General features: G+C 42.6%; 1 long non-coding RNA gene across 2 annotated transcripts; it reads left to right on the top strand.

Annotated features, from left to right (window-relative positions):
• Nucleotides 1-2,798: 2,798 nt before the first annotated feature.
• Nucleotides 2,799-20,252, top strand: LOC119311310. Of its 2 annotated transcripts, none has more exons than XR_005150979.1 (3): nt 2,799-3,370; nt 18,941-19,166; nt 20,009-20,252. It is a non-coding gene; the product is annotated as an uncharacterized LOC119311310 (long non-coding RNA). The 2 variants fall into 2 exon arrangements; XR_005150978.1 differs by lacking the exon at nt 20,009-20,252 and adding an exon at nt 19,803-19,860.
• The last annotated feature ends 655 nt before the right edge of the window (nt 20,253-20,907 follow it).

The following is a 20,907-nucleotide window of genomic DNA, read 5'->3' as shown; positions in this document are numbered from 1 at the left end:
ACACTTGTCATTATGTTGCGCAAGGGAATGTTTAAAATTTTAAAATCAAATCTCGTTGACCATGAACTACTCCCAACGCCAAGACATATAAAGACTTTCAAAAAACTAATTAAATCCTAGACATAAAATACTTTTGAATCAGTGAACAGTTTTCGGAATCGACAAACATTTTCTTTTGAAATTTTTTATTTTCTCAAAAGAATCATGAACATTAGTTTTGTTTACAAAAAACTAAATGCATGAACCAGTTTCAAATTCATTAAATTTTTTTGACTCAATAAACATTTTTTGAGTCGATGAACTTTTTAAAAAATTGGAGAAAATTTTAAAAAACAATTTTTTTGTGAACATTTTCTAAAATGTCATGGAATTTTTTTCAGATTCCCGAATATGTTTTCAATACACAGTCATTTTTTTCAAAATGATGAACATGATTTTATTTTCCAACCATTTTTTTCAAATTGTGATTTTTTTTATAATTTTGTGAACATTTTTGCAAAACCACCAACATTTATTGAATCTGTATTTTTTATGATTTCTCAAAGATTTTCTTTAAAGTCACAACTTTGGAATTTTAAAATCCCGAATTAATTTAAAGAAGAAAGAAGAAAGAAAACAGAATGAGAAAAGAAAAGACAAAAAAGTAAAATGAAAAAAATGCGTGAGAAAAGAAAGATAAAAAAAATGTGGAAAGTGGGGATCGAACCCCGGTCTCATCGCTGGACGAAAAACCTCACGACCACTCGGCCACCCGTAGTTCCATGAGTTCTAGCTGTCGCGGCCCTATAAAACAACCAAGGCGGCGGCGATTTTTGTCCGAAAAACTAAATCGTTTTCCCACTTACGGGTGGCATTGGTGGGTAATTTTTACCAATTTAAAGGGTAATTATAGTGACAGACGACATAAACCCAATTTACTTTATTATTAAGTAAAGACTAGTAAATATGCCCGTGCGTTGCGACGGGAGAAAAAACTATCAAATTATGCAGGAGTGGTAGATAATGGCTATAAAAATGCCAAGGTGAGATAAGGGCTTTTAAAATGTCATTTCAAAAACTATGTCTAAGTGATGTCATGATGAGATAAGAGACTATTGAAAAGTCATTTCAAAAAACAAAAAATGTAATGGTTTGACCATGATTTGATTTCCTAAGGCGCCACAACGAATTATTTTTGGCTGAGCAAACTGCATTGATGGACCCTGCCTAAGCTAGACTGCTGAATGATGTATATCATCTTGACCTAGCGTAGCGGTGGTTATCATAACAATTACTGTGGTACCAGAATAAACATAGCTGTATATGGAGGCAAAATAGACATTTAGTCATTTTTATATAGTTTACAAAAACTAACCCATAGAAAGTTGTGTAAATATTTTTTGGGTTCAACATTGTACGAAACACGGAAACCTTTTTTTTACTCGATGTGAGGGACTAAATAAAATCATAAATCGACCTCTAGAGATCCCCTGTTAAAACTTCTACGCAGGCGATGTTTCGTTTTGTTCATCATTTACGCGCCTGTTTTAGTTTTGGAAACATTTCAAGAAAATCATGTATATTTTTTTTCTAATTCCAGAATGTGTTTTGAATACTGGATTTTTTTTAAATCATGTTTTTTTCATGAACATCTTTTTGATATTGTGATTTTTTTCTATGATATGCGAACAATTTTTTGAAATCATGCACAATTTATGATTTCTCGATAAAACTCGCAGCTTTTTAAAATTTGGTTCTTTTGAAAATCCCGAATGAATTTAAAGAATAAAAAAGTAAAAAGGAAAAACGAAATAGAAAACAGGGCGCCACCAGTCGCATATGGGCCGGCCCATTAGCGCATGGAGGAGGAGGAAAAAGTGTAGGAACCAGGGATCGAACGCTGGTCTCCCGCGTGCTAGGCGAACGCCTTGGCCACTGGGCTAGCTGTAGTCTTGTTTTACATTAGTGTATCACACTATCTAAACTCTTAATGTCTCAGTTGGTAGGTCGCGTTCCGGATTTTATTTTCGTCCCACCATTTTTGTCCGGTTCTTTTCCGTCCTCCTTCCCACCTTGGTTTTTTTTTCCGTAGGTTTTTTTCGCACCACCCCTCCCGCTAAGAAAAACCCGTACGACACCCCCTCTCCATCCCGCCCCTCCTACGCCGCCACCGCCGCCGAGCGCTTCCTGGCCTCGCCGGGAGCAGACAGCAGGACCCCACCGCCGTGCCTCCCTCTCTCCTTTCTCCTCTTTCCTCTCTCCATCTCTCTCTCTCTCTCTCTCTCTCTCTCTCTCTCTCTCTCTCTCTCGTCTCTGAACTACGTGTCGTTCCTCTCTGCAGGTGCCTTCATGGCCGCGTCATGGATCTCGCCGCCGTGGGCTGCTTGCTCCTCCTCGGACGGCCTGCCTCGCCCACGTCCAGGTCTAACTCGTGGGAGGACGACAATGCCGCCACCATCGCGAATCTCTACGGCAGGCTGTGACCGTGGCCGTGGCGCGAGGAGCGACGAGCTCCGCAAGGGCATGCCCTGGAGCGAAGAGGAGCACAGGTTGTAATCTCTGACGACCTGTTCTCTGATTCTCATGCCCCTCCCGATTTTGACATAAAGATTCCTGCTAGAGTAGCAGGATGGTGCTACACTGATCCTCAAGACCACAAATTTATGCAATTTCCTTTTTTTTATCATGTGGATGTCAACAAAAAGGGACCCGTGTTATATTGTCATGCGCCAGATTCAACTGTTTGCATCGAAGTTGTTTGGATTCACCGGGAGGAAGCGGTCAGTCGTTTTTCGTCCACATCCAATAATTGACTACAATTTCAGATTAGTTTTTGTTTTTGCAGCAATTCGAAACTGCAGAACACATGTTCATCTTCCCCCAACCTACACAGTCAATAGTAATAGTTTTTATGATGATACATGAGCCAGTACTATGGCTCAATTTGATATGCTATTTGGATAAATACACTTTTGTGGAATTGTGCGAACTTCTCTTCATGTTGTTTACAGGCAGCCAAAGTTACACATCCAGCCATGACGACTACATGTAATTGTTTGTACATAAACCTCAGCTCAAGATAAGGTTGATGGAAGTACTTTCTATATATGTTCTCCCCATTTAATTATTTTTTTGATAAGTTCTATGGGATAGCTGGAGCGATGTTTGTTTTATTTATAATGTGTACATCTATGTATCATAACTTGTGGCTGCATGCCTATCAAGTATTTGATGCATTCACCTGAGATTAGTAATGATGTTAAGTCCTCCTAGATTAATCTCATATATACATTTGCAGGTTGTGCTTTACGATCCTAATGAGGGATTTGACAAGAAATATTTTCCAATCGGGAGAGGTTTCATATCAGTTATATGAGAAGTGCAATATTTGGTACGTGTTTTTCTTGCTTATGTTTTCAACCAATGTATCATCTAGCAATTAACCTCTTTTCCAAAAACTACCGCACTTTCATTGAAAAAAGAACAATTGTACTTGATGGACAACAATGGATGTAGGCTAGCAAAATAGACGTGATCTATTTTCGCCTTTTTAAAATATCTTCAGAATTGTACACTCACTCACCATATTACTCTTCTGATCTCCATAGAGGATTATGTTTGTGAGCATGTTAATTGTAGTCTTCTATTTATGAAGTAGCCATTCATTGGTCCATGTTTTGCTGATCGACTCAGACAAAGTATACAGTTTGCTTGAATTTATACTGTGATATGAAGCCAGGATAAGTTTTAATCAATGGCAATTAAAAGTTTTGTTTGAATTGCTGAAGATCTGAAGAATCCACTCACCCAGAGATCTTTTTAGTTGGTATGTATACATGTCTAATTTCTGAAGGTTTGAGTATATTGGACAAGACCTGTAGAATCAGGGGAGAGAGGGGTGGCGGCTGAGATAGAAAGATGGCCTGGTATTGTATTCTATTGGAGTTAGAGTTTCCTGTACAAAGGGGGCAGCACATATATAGGTTGCAGGGTTACATGGGCCACATGGGCCACATGGGCCACATGGGCCATAAGCGCGCACACACACACACACACACTGAAATACAGATAAGACACAGCCCAACACTCCCCCTCAAGAGGGATGATAGATATCTATCATGCCCATCTTGTCACAAGCAAGATTATTCTCCCTGGTTCCCAAACCTTTTGTCAAACAATCGGCGACTTGTTGTCCAGAGCTCACATGAGTTATCTTGATGATTCCTGCATCCAGTTTCTCTTTGATAAAGAATCTGTCTATCTCCACATGTTTTGTTCTGTCATGTTGCACTGGATTATTAGCAATGCTGATTGCAGATTTGTTGTCACACCACACATTCAGAGGATCTTGTCTGAGCACTTTCAGCTCAAGCAGAAGGCCTCTTACCCATAACATCTCACTCAGCCCTTGAGACATTGCCCTATACTCAGCTTCTGCAGTTGATTTTGACACCATCAGTTGTTTTTTGCTTCTCCATGATACCAAATTTCCACCAACAAACACACAATAGCCAGAGGTTGATCGTCTATCATCAAGACAGCTAGCCCAATCAGCATCGCTATAACCGTCAACATTCAAATGGCCATTACTCTTGAACCAGAGTCCCATACCAGGGCTGCCCTTTAGATACCTCATGATTCTATAGACTGCATCAAGGTGTCCACTTCTGGGGTCATGCATATATCTACTTACTACACTTACTGCATATGTAATATCTGGTCTAGTGTGACACAAGTACAGAAGTTTGCCAACCAATTGTTGATATTTTGCTTTGTTAACTTGTTCACCCATCTGTGCTGTCAATTTGTGATTTTGTTCAATGGGAGTTGGGGCTGCTCTACATCCAAGCATTCCCATATCACTTAGGAGCTCTAAGGTATACTTCCGCTGAGACAGGGCTATTCCCCTCTTTGATCTTGCAACTTCGATACCCAGGAAATATTTTAGCTAACCAAGATCCTTAACTTCAAATGCTTTGCCTAGGCATTTCTTCAGTCTTCCAATCTCCTCTTCATTGTCTCCCGTTATTATGATGTCATCCACATATACTACAAGAATAGTAATCTGTTGCTTGGAATGTTTATAGAAAACAGTGTGATCTCCATTGCATTGTTTATACTCCATACTGCAAACTGCTTGCCTGAACCGGTCAAACCAAGCCCTTGGCGATTGCTTCAAACCATAGAGAGATTTTCTCAATCTACAAACCTTCCCAACAGTCCCAGGTGTAGAAAGTCCAGGAGGAATTTCCATGTAGACTTCCTCTTGTAGATCTCCATGTAAAAGGGCATTTTTTACATCAAGTTGGTGTAGTGGCCATCCAAAGTTAGCTGCACATGAGATTAGAATCCTCACTGTATTCATCTTTGCAACTGGGGCGAATGTTTCGTCATAATCAATACCATACGTTTGGCTGTACCCTCTGGCTACCAGTCTTGCCTTGTAACGCTCAACCTTACCCTCAGGATTCTGCTTCACTGTGAAGATCCACTTACAACCGACTGCCTTCTTCCCATATGGAAGATTTGCTAGCTCCCATGTTTTGTTCTTTCTCAGGGCCTCCAACTCTTCCCTCATGGCTTCACACCACTTTGGATCTTGTCTTGCTTCTTTCCAGTCTTTAGGAACAATCACGGCTTGAAGTGATGCGACAAATGCTCTAAATGAAGGTGATAGGGCTTCATAGGTGACATAATTACTGATATCATGCTCAAGATTGCCCTTGCTCAAAGTTTTCCTTGGTACTTCCTTCTTGAGAGCAATTGGCAGGTTAGGTGATGCTTCTTCAGTACTTGAATTTTCATATGACTCCACTTCAGATGAGCTTCCTGTCGCTTGAGTTTCTTCTGACTGCTCCCCCTGTTCCATAGTTTCTTTTGACTGCTCCTCATGCACTTGTTCCTCCGCACCTCTCTTCCTTCTTGTATACACCTGAGGATTCCTTTCCTCATTTGGTCTCTGCCACCTCTGCTGTTCAGCCCCATCAACTACAACTGGAATGAAGGATCCCACTATTTTCGGGGTTGGTATTGGCTGCTCCTTGTCGCCATTGGTGCTGCACTCACCACTCAAGTTGCACTCCCCCTCTTGACCACCCTGCATAGATTGTGAGTGGTCAAGTTCTTCGAATAAAGTGCTGAGATCTGTCTTCTCACCATAGAAAGGCTCAGATTCTCGAAAGGTGACATCCATACTTACAAATGTGCGCCTTTCAGCAGGACTCCAACACTTATAGCCTCGCTGCCCTGCAGGATATCCAACAAATATGCATTTTACAGCTCGTGGATCCAGCTTTCCCACTGCTGGTCTGTGATCTCTAATGAAGCAGGTGCACCCAAATAACTTCGGAGGAACTGAGAATTTGTTCTCCCCAAATAGCATCTCACATGGGGACTTCATACCAAGCATTTTTGAAGGCATCCGGTTGATCAGGAACGTTGCAGTCATGACAGCTTCACTCCACAAGAATTTTGGCACATTCATGGTGAACATAAGTGATCGAGCCACTTCTAAAATGTGTCGGTTTTTCCTTTCTGCAACACCATTCTGAGCAGGGGTATCTGGACATGATGTTTGGTGCATTATGCCTTGTGCTGACAGGAAACCTCCAAATTGCTTGTTTACATATTCAGTTCCATTGTCAGATCTGATCACCTGCACCTGCACATTGAATTGGTTTCGCACATAGGCATAAAACTCCTGAAAACATTGGAATACCTCATCTTTATGTCGCATGAGGTACACCCAAGTCATGCGAGTGTGGCAGTCTATAAATGTCACAAAATATTTCATTCCACTAACAGAAACAACAGGACATGTCCACACATCAGAGTGAATCAGCATAAACGGGGATATACTCCTTAGCCCCTTACTCAAATATGAGATTCTTGTGTGCTTTGCATATTCACATGCATCACACACAAGCTTACTCTTGTCTACTCCACGCATTACATCAGGAAACATCTTACTCATCTTATCAAAAGCCATATGCCCCATGCGACAGTGATGGATCATCGCCATTGTCTCACTTACTCCAACTAGTACAGCCAAAATAGGACTAACACCAGACCTAGACACATCACGATCCATATACCACAATCCACTACGCCTGGTTCCTTCCCAAGTTTCCTTCCAGTCATCCTCTCCTGAATCAAACATATTTTCTTATCAAGAGTTATTCAGCAATCTATCTGATCAATCAAAGCACTTAGAGAAAGCAAGTTCACAGGAAAAGCTGGAACATGTAATACATCAGATAATTTAATAGTGGGTGTACATTGAACTGATCCAACTCCTTTAATCGGTTGTGAGGTGCCATCAACAGTTTGTATTGTTTCACAATGTGTAATTGGGTACTGAGTATATGATTCAAACTCAGTTGAGGTACCCGCAACATGCTTGGATGCTCCAGAATCTAATATCCAATCTGGAAGGAAATCATGTGTGGATATAGATGCATTTGCAAAGTTACCTTCCCCTGTGTAGACAAAGTGGGCAAAGTTCCCGAAGGTGTTGTCCTCCTGGCTTCTACTCTTCGACACCCCTTGAGAGGTTGTTGACGTCCCTTCTTCTTGCGTTGCCAAGTTAGCCAAGTTTGCTTTGAAGCCACTGGAATAATTCGAACCCCTCGAGTTACCTCTGCCTCTAACTCCCCGGTATCCACCTCGGCTGTAACCTCTTCCCCTACCACGTATTTCTCTGCGCTGTGCTGTGCAATTGATGCTTATGTGACCTTTCTCTCCACAGTTGAAGCACTCTCTTGTCTTCTTCCATTCAGACACAGTAAATGCTGAGCGAGATGCATTCGCTTCTCTAGTCCTGGTCAACTTCAACCTGACCTCCTCCTGTGCCATTGCTGCAACTGCCTCCTCAAGCGAGGGGAGCTTTGGCTGATGAAACAACCCAGCACGCCTTCCTTCAAATTCTGAGCTAAGTCCCTTCAAGAATTTCATCACTCTCCTACGCTCTACCCACTTCTTAGTAGCAACTATACATTCTGAATGTGGTAACTCCAGTGGATCATAGTGGTCTAAGTCAGCCCACAAATGCTGCAATTCTGCTACATACTCCATCACCAACTTATCCCCTTGTTTTAGCTCATTTACTCTATCCTCAATCTGCGCCATAAGCATTATGTTCCCTTTCTCGGAGTACAATGTTTCCAGGGTTTTCCATACCTCTGCTGCATGGGGAACAGTCTCCACGGCTGCTGCAATGGATGGGGTCAAGGAGTTCAGCAGCCATGCCACCACCAGAGAGTCAATGACACTCCACTTCTTCCACTCTTCACTTTCCCTGTTCGCCGGTTCATCTACTTCCCCTCTGACATAGCCTTCCAGCCCCTTTGTCCTCAATATTAGCAATGCCCTTCTGGACCAGCTTAGGTAGTTTGTGACCCCTTCCATCTTGATTTCATTTGGCATCAGTTCTATTTTCTGTATCACCTCAGGCTGAGGAACAAGCGCACCTGGGGAAGCCACACCCTCTGCCTTGACAGTGATGAGCTCAGCTAGCTTCTCCAACGCCTTTACCAACCCCTGGTTGTCCCCCATCTTTCCAATCTTGAATCACACCACTAGCAACCTCCAGCAACCACTGCTCCCCACTTTCACCTCTCTACTACCTCCTCCCCTCAGATCTGGGATTCCACCTCTCCTTCTTCCACACAAGCCTTCTCCTCTCAGACAATCGCCAGCAAGCACAACCAGCCAACCACCATCACCACTGCTGGGATTGGGAACCCAAGCTCTGACACCATGTAGATGTTGGGGAACGTAGTAATTTCAAAAAATTTCCTACGCACACGCAAGATCATGGTGATGATATAGCAATGAGGGGAGAGTGTTGTCTACGTACCCTCGTAGACCGAAGCGGAAGCGTTGACGCAACGTAGAGGAAGTAGTCGTACGTCCTCCGGTTCAACCGATCCAAGTACCGTTACTCCGGCACCTCCGAGTTCTTGACACGCGTACAGCTCGATGACGCACCCTCGATCTCCGATCCAGCAGAGGCGCCGAGGGGAAGTTCCGTCAGCACAACGGCGTGGTGACGATCTTGATGTTCTCTTGTTGCAGGGCTTCGCCTAAGCACCGCTACAATATGACCGAGGTGTAATATCGTGGAGGGGGGCACCGCACACGGCTAAGGAACGATCAATGATCAACTTGTGTGTTCTAGGGTGCCCCCCTACCCCCGTATATAAAGGAGGGAGGGAGGAGGTGGCCGGCCCTAGGGGGGGCGCGCCATGAGGAGGGGGAAACCTACTCCAAGTAGGTTTCCCTCTCTTTTCCTTATCTTATTTGGAGGGGGAAGGAAAGAGTACTAGTATTAGGAAGTAGTACTAGTAGTAGTAATAGGAAGAGTGGGAAGGAGAAAGGAAAGGGGGGGCCGGCCCCCCTCCCCAATTTGGATTGGGCTTGGGGGGGCGCGCCCCCTTCTCTTGATCCTTCTCTCTTCCTCCTACATGGGCCCAATAAGGCCCATATACCTCCCGGGGGGTTCCGGTAACCTTCCGGGGCTCCAAACTTCTCCGGAACCTTTCCGGTGTCCAAATATATCCGTCCAATATATCAATCTTTATGTCTCAACCATTTCGAGACTCCTCGTCATGTCCGTAATCATATCCGGGACTCCGAACAACCTTCGGTAGATCAAAATACATAAACTCATAATATAACTGTCATTGAAACCTTAAGCGTGCGGACCCTACGGTTCGAGAACGATGTAGACATGACTGAGACACATCTCTGGTCAATAACCAATAGCGGGACCTGGATGCCCATATTGGTTCCTACATATTCTACGAAGATCTTTATCGGTCAAACCGCATAACAACATACGTTGTTCCCTTTGTCATCGGTATGTTACTTGTCCGAGATTCGATCGTCGATATCCAATACCTAGTTCAATCTCGTTATCGACAAGTCTCTTTACTCGTTCTGTAATACTTCATCTTATAACTAACTCATTAGTTACATGCTTGCAAGGCTTAGGTGATGAGCATTGCCGAGAGGGCCCAGAGATACCTCTCCGACAATCGGAGTGACAAAACCTAATCTCGAATTATGCTAACTCAACATGTACCTTCGGAGACACCTGTAGTACTCCTTTATAATCACCCAGTTACGTTGTGACGTTTGGTAGTACCCAAAGTGTTCCTCCGGTAAACGGGAGTTACACAATTCTCATAGTTACAGGAACATGTATAAGTCATGAAGGAAGCAATAGCAGAATACTAAACGATCAAGTGCTAAGCTAATGGAATGGGTCATGTCAATCACCTCATTCTCCTAATGGTGTGATCCCATTAATCAAATGACAACACATGTCAATGGTTAGGAAACATAACCATCTTTGATTAATGAGCTAGTCAAGTAGAGGCATACTAGTGACTATATGTTTGTCTATGTATTCACACATGTATCATGTTTCCGGTTAATACAATTCTAGCATGAATAATAAACATTTATCATGATATGAGGAAATAAATAATAACTTTATTATTGCCTCTAGGGCTTATTTCCTTCAGTCTCCCACTTGCACTAGAGTCAATAATCTAGATTACATAGTAATGATTCTAACACCCATGGAGTCTTGGTGCTGATCATGTTTTGCTCGTGAGAGAGGCTTAGTCAACGGGTCTGCAACATTCAGATCCGTATGTATCTTGCAAATCTCTATGTCTCCCACTTGGACTTGGTCCCGAATGGAATTGAAGCGTCTCTTGATGTGCTTGGTCCTCTTGTGAAATCTGGATTCCTTTGCCAAGGCAATTGCACCAGTATTGTCACAGAAGATCTTCATTGGTCCCGATGCACTAGGTATGACACCTAGATCGGAAATGAACTCCTTCATCCAGACTCCTTCATTTGCTGCTTCAGAAGCAGCTATGTACTCCGCTTCACATGTAGATCCTGCCACGACGCTTTGTTTAGAACTGCACCAACTTACAGCTCCACCGTTTAATAAAAACACGTATCCGGTCTGCGATTTAGAATCGTCCGGATCAGTGTCAAAGCTTGCATCGACGTAACCATTTACGACTAGCTCTTTGTCACCTCCATATAGGAGAAACATATCCTTAGTCCTTTTCAGGTATTTCAGGATGTTCTTGACCGCTGTCCAGTGATCCACTCCTGGATTACTTTGGTACCTACCTGCCAAGCTTATTGCTAAGAATACGTCAGGTCTGGTACACAACATTGCATACATGATAGAGCCTATGGCTGAAGCATAGGGAACATCTTTCATTTTCTCTCTATCTTCTGCTGTGGTCGGGCATTGAGTTTGACTCAACTTCACACCTTGTAGAACAGGCAAGAATCCTTTCTTTGCCTGATCCATTTTGAACTTTTTCAAAATTTTGTCAAGGTATGTACTTTGTGAAAGTCCTATTAAGCGTCTTGATCTATCTCTATAGATCTTGATGCCCAATATGTAAGCAGCTTCACCGAGGTCTTTCATAGAAAAACTTTTATTCAAGTATCCCTTTATGCTATCCAGAAATTCTATATCATTTCCAATTAATAATATGTTATCAACATATAAAACTAGAAATGCTACAGAGCTCCCACTCACTTTCTTGTAAATACAGGCTTCTCCAAAAGTCTGTATAAAGCCATATGCTTTGATCACACTATCAAAATGTTTATTCCAACTCCGAGATGCTTGCACCAGTCCATAAATGGAACGTTGGAGCTTGCACACTTTGTCAGCACCTTTTGGATCAACAAAACCTTCAGGTTGCATCATATACAACTCTTCTTCTAGAAATCCATTCAAGAATGCAGTCTTGACATCCATTTGCCAAATTTCATAATCATGAAATGCAGCAATAGCCAACATGATTCGGACAGACTTAAGCATCGCTACGGGTGAGAAAGTCTCATCGTAGTCAACCCCTTGAACTTGTCGAAAACCTTTTGCAACAAGTCGAGCTTTGTAGATAGTAACATTACCATCAGCGTCAGTCTTCTTCTTAAAGATCCATTTATTCTCAATGGCTTGCCGATCATCGGGCAAGTCAACCAAAGTCCATAATTTGTTTTCATACATGGATCCTATCTCAGATTTCATGGCCTCTAGCCATTTTGCGGAATCTGGGCTCATCATCGCTTCCTCATAGTTCGTAGGTTCATCATGGTCTAGTAACATGACTTCCAGAATAGGATTTCCGTACCACTCTGGTGCGGATCTTACTCTGGTAGACCTACGAGGTTCAGTAGAAACTTGATCTGAAGTTTCATGATCAATATCATTAGCTTCCTCACTAATTGGTGTAGTTGTCACAGGAACCGGTTCTTGTGATGAACTACTTTCCAATAAGGGAGTAGATACAGTTATCTCATCAAGTTCTACTTTCCTCCCACTCACTTCTTTCGAGAGAAACTCCTTCTCTAGAAAGGATCCGATTTTAGCAACGAAAATCTTGCCTTCAGATCTGTGATAGAAGGTGTACCCAATTGTCTCCTTTGGGTATCCTATGAAGACACATTTCTCCGATTTGGGTTCGAGCTTATCTGGTTGAAGTTTCTTCACATAAGCATCGCAGCCCCAAACTTTGAGAAACGACAACTTTGGTTTCTTGCCAAACCACAGTTCGTAAGGCGTCGTCTCAACGGATTTTGATGGTGCCCTATTTAACATGAATGCAGCCGTCTCTAAAGCATAACCCCAAAACGATAGCGGTAAATCGATAAGAGACATCATAGATCGCACCATATCAAGTAAAGTACGATTACGATGTTCGGACACACCATTTCGCTGTGGTGTTCCAGGTGGCGTGAGTTGCGAAACTATTCCACATTGTTTCAAATGTAAACCAAACTCGTAACTCAAATATTCTCCTCCACGATCAGATCGTAGAAACTTTATTTTCTTGTTACGATGATTTTCTACTTCACTCTGAAATTCTTTGAACTTTTCAAATGTTTCAGACTTGTGCTTCATCAAGTAGATATACCCATATCTGCTCAAATCATCTGTGAAGGTGAGGAAATAACGATATCCGCCACGAGCCTCAACATTCATCGGACCACATACATCTGTATGTATGATTTCCAACAAATCTGTTGCTCTCTCCATAGATCCGGAGAACGGTGTTTTGGTCATCTTGCCCATGAGGCACGGTTCGCAAGTACCAAGTGATTCATAATCAAGTGATTCCAGAAGTCCATCAGTATGGAGTTTCTTCATGCGTTTTACACCGATATGACCTAAACGGCAGTGCCACAAATATGTTGCACTATCATTATCAACTCTGCATCTTTTGGATTCAACATTATGAATATGTGTATCACTACTATCGAGATTTAATAAAAATAGACCACTCTTCAAGGGTGCATGACCATAAAAGATATTACTCATATAAATAGAACAACCATTATTCTCTGATTTAAATGAATAACCGTCTCGCATCAAACAAGATCCAGATATAATGTTCATGCTCAACGCAGGCACCAAATAACAATTATTCAGGTCTAAAACTAATCCCGATGGTAGATGTAGAGGTAGCGTGCCGACCGCGATCACATCGACTTTGGAACCATTTCCCACGCGCATCGTCACCTCGTCCTTAGCTAATCTTTGCTTAATCCGTAGTCCCTGTTTCGAGTTGCAAATGTTAGCAACAGAACCAGTATCAAATACCCAGGTGCTACTGCGAGCATTAGTAAGGTACACATCAATAACATGTATATCACATATACCTTTGTTCACTTTGCCATCCTTCTTATCCGCCAAATACTTGGGGCAGTTCCGCTTCCAGTGTCCAGTCTGCTTGCAGTAGAAGCACTCAGTTTCAGGCTTGGTCCAGACTTGGGTTTCTTCACTTGAGCAGCAACTTGTTTGCCGTTCCTTTTGAAGTTCCCCTTCTTCTTCCCTTTGCCCCTTTTCTTGAAACCAGTGGTCTTGTTGACCATCAACACTTGATGCTCCTTTTTGATTTCTACCTCCGCGGCTTTCAGCATCGCGAAGAGCTCGGGAATAGTCTTGTTCATCCCTTGCATATTATAGTTCATCACAAAGCTCTTGTAGCTTGGTGGCAGTGATTGGAGAATTCTGTCAATGACGCTATCATCCGGAAGATTAACTCCCAGTTGAATCAAGTGATTATTATACCCAGACATTTTGAGTATATGCTCACTGACAGAACTGTTCTCCTCCATCTTGCAGCTGTAGAACTTATTGGAGACTTTATATCTCTCAATCCGTGCATTTGCTTGAAATATTAACTTCAACTCCTGGAACATCTCATATGCCCCATGACGTTCAAAACGTCGTTGAAGACCCGGTTCTAAGCCGTAAAGCATGGCACACTGAACTATAGAGTAGTCATCAGCTTTGCTCTGCCAGACGTTCTTAACGTCGTCAGTTGCATCAGCAGCAGGCCTGGCACCCAGCGGTGCTTCCAGGACGTAACTCTTCTGTGCAGCAATGAGGATAATCCTCAGGTTACGGACCCAGTACGTGTAATTGCTACCATCATCTTTCAACTTTGCTTTCTCAAGGAACGCATTAAAATACAACGGAACAATAGCACGAGCCATCTATCTACAAACAAACATAGACAAGCAAAATACTATCAGGTACTAAGTTCATGATAAATTTAAGTTCAATTAATCATATTACTAAAGAACTCCCACTTAGACAGACATCTCTCTAGTCATCTAAGTGATTACGTGATCCAAATCAACTAAACCATGTCCGATCATCACGTGAGATGAAGTAGTTTCAATGGTGAACATCTCTATGTTGATCATATCTACTATATGATTCACGCTCGACCTTTCGGTCCCCGTGTTCCGAGGCCATATCTGTATATGCTAGGCTCGTCAAGTATAACCTGAGTATTCCGCGTGTGCAACTGTTTTGCACCCGTTGTATTTGAACGTAGAGCCTATCACACCCGATCATCACGTGGTGTCTCAGCACGAAGAACTTTCGCAACGGTGCATACTCAGGGAGAACACTTCTTAATAATTAGTGAGAGATCATCTTAAAATGCTACCGTCAATCAAAGCAAGATAAGATGCATAAAGGATAAACATCACATGCAATCAATATAAGTGATATGATATGGCCATCATCATCTTGTGCTTGTGATCTCTATCTTCGAAGCACCATCGTGATCACCATCGTCACCGGCGTGACACCTTGATCTCCATCGTAGCATCGTTGTCGTTACGCCATCTATTGCTTCTACGACTATCGCTACCGCTTAGTGATAAAGTAAAGCAATTACAGGGCGTTTGCATTTCATACAATAAAGCGACAACCATATGGCTCCTGCCAGTTGCCGATAACTTCGGTTACAAAACATGATCATCTCATACAATAAAATATAGCATCATGTCTTGGCCATATCACATCACAACATGCCCTGCAAAAACAAGTTAGACGTCCTCTACTTTGTTGTTGCAAATTTTACGTGGCTGCTACGGGCTTAAGCAAGAACCAATCTCACCTACGCATCAAAACCACAACGACCGGGCGTAGCCACACTCGGTTCAACTAAAGTGAGAGAGACAGACACCCGCCAGCCACCTTTAAGCACGAGTGCTCGTAACGGTGAAACCAGTCTCGCGTAAGCGTACGCGTAATGTCGGTCCGGGCCGCTTCATCTCACAATACCGCTGAACCAAAGTATGACATGCTGGTAGGCAGTATGACTTATATCATCCACAACTTACTTGTGTTCTACTCGTGCATATAACATCAACACATAAAACCTAGGCTCGGATGCCACTGTTGGGGAACGTAGCAATTTTAAAAAATTTCCTACGCACACGCAAGATCATGGTGATGATATAGCAACGAGGGGAGAGTGTTGTCTACGTACCCTCGTAGACCGAAGCGGAAGCGTTGACGCAACGTAGAGGAAGTAGTCATACGTCCTCCGGTTCAACCGATCCAAGTACCGTTACTCCGGCACCTCCGAGTTCTTGACACGTGTACAGCTCGATGACGCACCCTCGATCTCCGATCCAGCAGAGGCGCCGAGGGGAAGTTCCATCAGCACGACGGCGTGGTGACGATCTTGATGTTCTCCTGTTGCAGGGCTTCGCCTAAGCACCGCTACAATATGACCGAGGTGTAATATCGTGGAGGGGGGCACCGCACACGGCTAAGGAACGATCAATGATCAACTTGTGTGTTCTAGGGTGCCCCCCTACCCCCGTATATAAAGGAGGGAGGGAGGAGGTGGCCGGCCCTAGGGGGGGCGCGCCATGAGGAGGGGGAAACCTACTCCAAGTAGGTTTCCCTCTCTTTTCCTTATCTTATTTGGAGGGGGAAGGAAAGAGTACTAGTATTAGGAAGTAGTACTAGTAGTAGTAATAGAAAGAGTGGGAAGGAGAAAGGAAAGGGGGGGCCGGCCCCCCTCCCCAATTCGGATTGGGCTTGGGGGGGCGCGCCCCCTTCTCTTGCTCCTTCTCTCTTCCTCCTACATGGGCCCAATAAGGCCCATATACCTCCCGGGGGGTTCCGGTAACCTTCCGGGGCTCCAAACTTCTCCGGAACCTTTCCGGTGTCCAAATATATCCGTCCAATATATCAATCTTTATGTCTCGACCATTTCGAGACTCCTCGTCATGTCCGTAATCATATCCGGGACTCCGAACAACCTTCGGTACATCAAAATACATAAACTCATAATATAACTGTCATCGAAACCTTAAGCGTGCGGACCCTACGGTTCGAGAACGATGTAGACATGACTGAGACTTATCTCTGGTCAATAACCAATAGCGGGACCTGGATGCCCATATTGGTTCCTACATATTCTACGAAGATCTTTATCGGTCAAACCGCATAACAACATACGTTGTTCCCTTTGTCATCGGTATGTTACTTGTCCGAGATTCGATCGTCGGTATCCAATACCTAGTTCAATCTCGTTATCGACAAGTCTCTTTACTCGTTCTGTAATACTTCATCTTATAACTAACTCATTAGTTACATGCTTGCAAGGCTTAGGTGATGAGCATTGCCGAGAGGGCCCAGAGATACCTCTCCGACAATCGGAGTGACAAAACCTAATCTCGAATTATGCTAACTCAACATGTACCTTCGGAGACACCTGTAGTACTCCTTTATAATCACCCAGTTACGTTGTGACGTTTGGTAGTACCCAAAGTGTTCCTCCGGTAAACGGGAGTTACACAATTCTCATAGTTACAGGAACATGTATAAGTCATGAAGGAAGCAATAGCAGAATACTAAACGATCAAGTGCTAAGCTAACGGGATGGGTCATGTCAATCACCTCATTCTCCTAATGATGTGATCCCATTAATCAAATGACAACACATGTCAATGGTTAGGAAACATAACCATCTTTGATTAATGAGCTAGTCAAGTAGAGGCATACTAGTGACTATATGTTTGTCTATGTATTCACACATGTATCATGTTTCCGGTTAATACAATTCTAGCATGAATAATAAACATTTATCATGATATGAGGAAATAAATAATAACTTTATTATTGCCTCTAGGGCATATTTCCTTCAGTAGAATCAGGGGAGAGAGGGGTGGCGGCTGGGATAGAAAGATGGCCTGGTATTGTATTCTATTGGAGTTAGGGTTTCCTGTACAAGGGGGCAGCACATATATAGGCTGCAGGGTTACATTGGCCACATGGGCCACATGGGCCACATGGGCCATAAGCGCACACACACACGCACTGAAATACAGATAAGACACAGCCCAACACAACCTATATAGGCTAACACTTGGTGTGTGCTTCCTACCGATGCTGACTGGGCAGATCTGATATTGTTTGCAACTGGTGTCTAAGTTAATATGCAGTCTTTCCAGTGATTTTGGATATGCATAGAGATTGCTTTAGTGAGCATGGACACATATTTCTTAGTTACTACCTTCCCGTGCTCGCAAACCTTACCCACCTCATTTCTTAATAGATTGATGAACATCAAGTTCCCAGCCTGGTCCTTTTCTCCGTTGAATAAATGGAGAACAAAAAAATGAAGTTTTTGTCTGCCAAATGGTCATTTGGCTACACCATTTATTCAGGTTATGAGCCTGCTGAAACGGATGTTAGCTACTGGTTAGGAAAGAATTAGTTCTTGGTCGTTTTCTGGCCTTGCGTAGTTCAACTGTTTCCACTGTTCCCTTTTGTTTTGGGGTGTTGGCCAGTCATTTCTTTGTCGTACTTTGGCGCTTTGGCCCTTCTGTTATTCTATGAAGTTTACATGCAGCTCTCCAGTATGGTTTCAGATTATCCTGGTTCCAGATTAAGATTGTTTGTAGAGTAATCATACATCAATAGTGTATGTGCGGTCTGTATAAAATGGATAGGCGTAGGTTTTCTTAACCAACTTGCTGCGCATTATTGGTTCCAGCTGAAATATATTTTTCCTGCATCTTACACCAAGGGAGATTCAGGGGAAAAAGTGAGGTGCATAACTATAACAACAAGTCAGGCAAGATACCGGTGGTGTAGGCTTCAACATTCAGTCGTTGTGGCCACAATGCACTTTTATTTCATAATATACCCTGCATGTTTTATATTTGAGAGGAAATTAGATTTAGCCGAGCCGTGCCATCCATCCCAGATGCTAATAAATTGTGTAACTACCTAAGTTCCTTTTTGACTGCAGAAATAGCATCGACTGCAAAGATGGAGTATGTTTTACATGTTTTTTTGTTGTTGAAAAAAGTATGCTTTTCATCTTAACCATACACTCGACAAAAAATGCTATTTTGCCAAAGAATTTCTTGTTAGCTGTGGTATTTAAGCTCAGAGTTACTAACTCAATGAGGTGTATTATAAATTTGGAGGTACTCATTTTTTTCCATATACAGAAATGTATTTGACACCTCTGAGCATCTACGGATCTTGCAATTGGTAGATAGAATTTTCCTTTTGAAAATTTTCTTTGAGACCATGTGAGTCTGAAGATAAATTGTTTAATAGTGAATGTTGTTATATTTATGCAAGTTGGATGCTATGGTGGCGATGGTGGTCGGGGGCTCCGATGCGGAGGCCCGCAAGGGGGAAACGGAAGGTGGCGGAGAAGGGAAGGTCATGGCCGGGAAGCAAGTTAGGCACCACCGTATGGACAGGAAAGAGGGCGCTCGGAGGTACCTAGGAAATCGGGAGGGGCTGAGCAAGACGGCCAAGGGTGTCGCCAAGGTTTTCGGCGTCTAGCCGTCCACTCCTTGAGGTATATTCCTGTTTTTTTACACGAACCACCATCTCCAAATGTTCATGTCCACGCCCATAGTTTTGATCCATTTCACTATTTTGATCCATGGCCTCCATGTTGTTCGTCTCCCAACTGCTGATGGGATGTACCTTGATCTACCTCTCGACTAGAACCACAATTAGTCATTGGGTCAATCACAGAACCTATCAGCAGGACATTATTTCCTCTACCTGTACTTGACGTGTTAGTTGTAATGCAAATTAGGATCAACACTAATACAGTATCTATGTGATTAATTCTAGAATTTGTATACTGATTTTGCAGGATCATTTTGACAGTATATTATTTCTATTTAACTCTTTAATGTCTTGGTGTACATCTTTGTTTTCATTCTCTATAGTGGGCAACAATATGCTCTATGTGCATAAACACTCATAAATTTGAGTTGGTATGTTGTGTTTCAGTGTACTATATAATCTCATTTGCTCTTTTGATAGATTTCACATTTTGGTCGACTTGTACTTTATCTATTATTGTTTTCAGCCCATTAGAACAAAGGATTTATGCTGGTCCCATGTAACTGCATTCCTATCTGATCATTCAATTGTCTTTTTTTCCCTATTTTTTGTATATTGGGCGATGCACTTTGTGTAGAACTAAAGATTAAGAGGAAGAGAAACATTAGGCGCAGGTCAACAAGTTTCGTTATGGATTTGATCATGCAATTGTCCTTTTCCCCCTGTTTTACTGTAGATTGATAGATGAGCTTTTTATAGAACTGAAGATTAAGAGGAAGAGAAACATTAGACACTTCAGAAAGTTTCGTTATGGAGGCAAAACTAATTTGTTGGTTCATATAGGAGATTGGATGACTATTGTAATATGAGTGTTGACAAGCTGAAGAAGATGGCCGGTGCCCTGTGCCGGAGGCAAGGGCAGCGTGCACATGTGCTTTCTATGGTACCCGGTCATCCATAGGTAGTGTCATTGGTTTTGCTGCAAGCAGTAGCATTTCCCTCTTTCAACACATTATGTGTTCTACATGTATTCATTTTACCTGTGTAAATAGTTTGTCTCAGACCTGAAATATTTCCTCATAATCAGTAATTTGTAGGCCTTGTGAACCATTGCTTATACCCTGTGTAGAAATGCCAAATTTGAAGCGTGCTAGCTATGCATACTGATTATCATCCAAGCATGCTATTTTCACATTTTGAAATTGATCTTTCAGTGAATGCCATTTAGTGTACGCATATCAGCTTAGAGTACAGAAATATGAAACCTTTCTCTGCTTGTTATACTTAGTTTTCCTTCCACGGATGATAGGAAAAAGAAAGAAGTGCACAAGACTACGATCACTGATGATAATAGACTTCAAAGCACTTTGAAAAGAGTAGGACACAACACCATTCCTGGTATTGAAGAGGCAACATTTACAAGGTTGATGTAGTTATCCAATTTCAGAACCCGGCAGATGAAATGTTGACATGCTGAACAATTACTAATGCAAAGCAAAACTAAGGATCCACTCACAAATTTCTTGTAAAAATGGCATTTCTTGATTTCTTGCAGTGCAAGCTTCACCTCACACGCTAACCTCCCAAACGACCACTTCTCCGTCAGTCGACGTGAAGACATGGGCCGCGCCAGTGTGGTGCAACTCCTCCAGTTTACCTGGCGGCGCGACACCAAGTGCCCTCATGGCAGAACTTAGGATGCACGACAACCATGGGATATAAGAAGAAATGAGTGGATTTGA

This window comes from Triticum dicoccoides, chromosome 5B, assembly GCF_002162155.2.
Source record: "Triticum dicoccoides isolate Atlit2015 ecotype Zavitan chromosome 5B, WEW_v2.0, whole genome shotgun sequence".
NCBI lineage: Eukaryota > Viridiplantae > Streptophyta > Magnoliopsida > Poales > Poaceae > Triticum > Triticum dicoccoides.
Note: the sequence above shows the minus strand (reverse complement) of the source record. Positions and strands in the feature narration are given on the sequence as shown.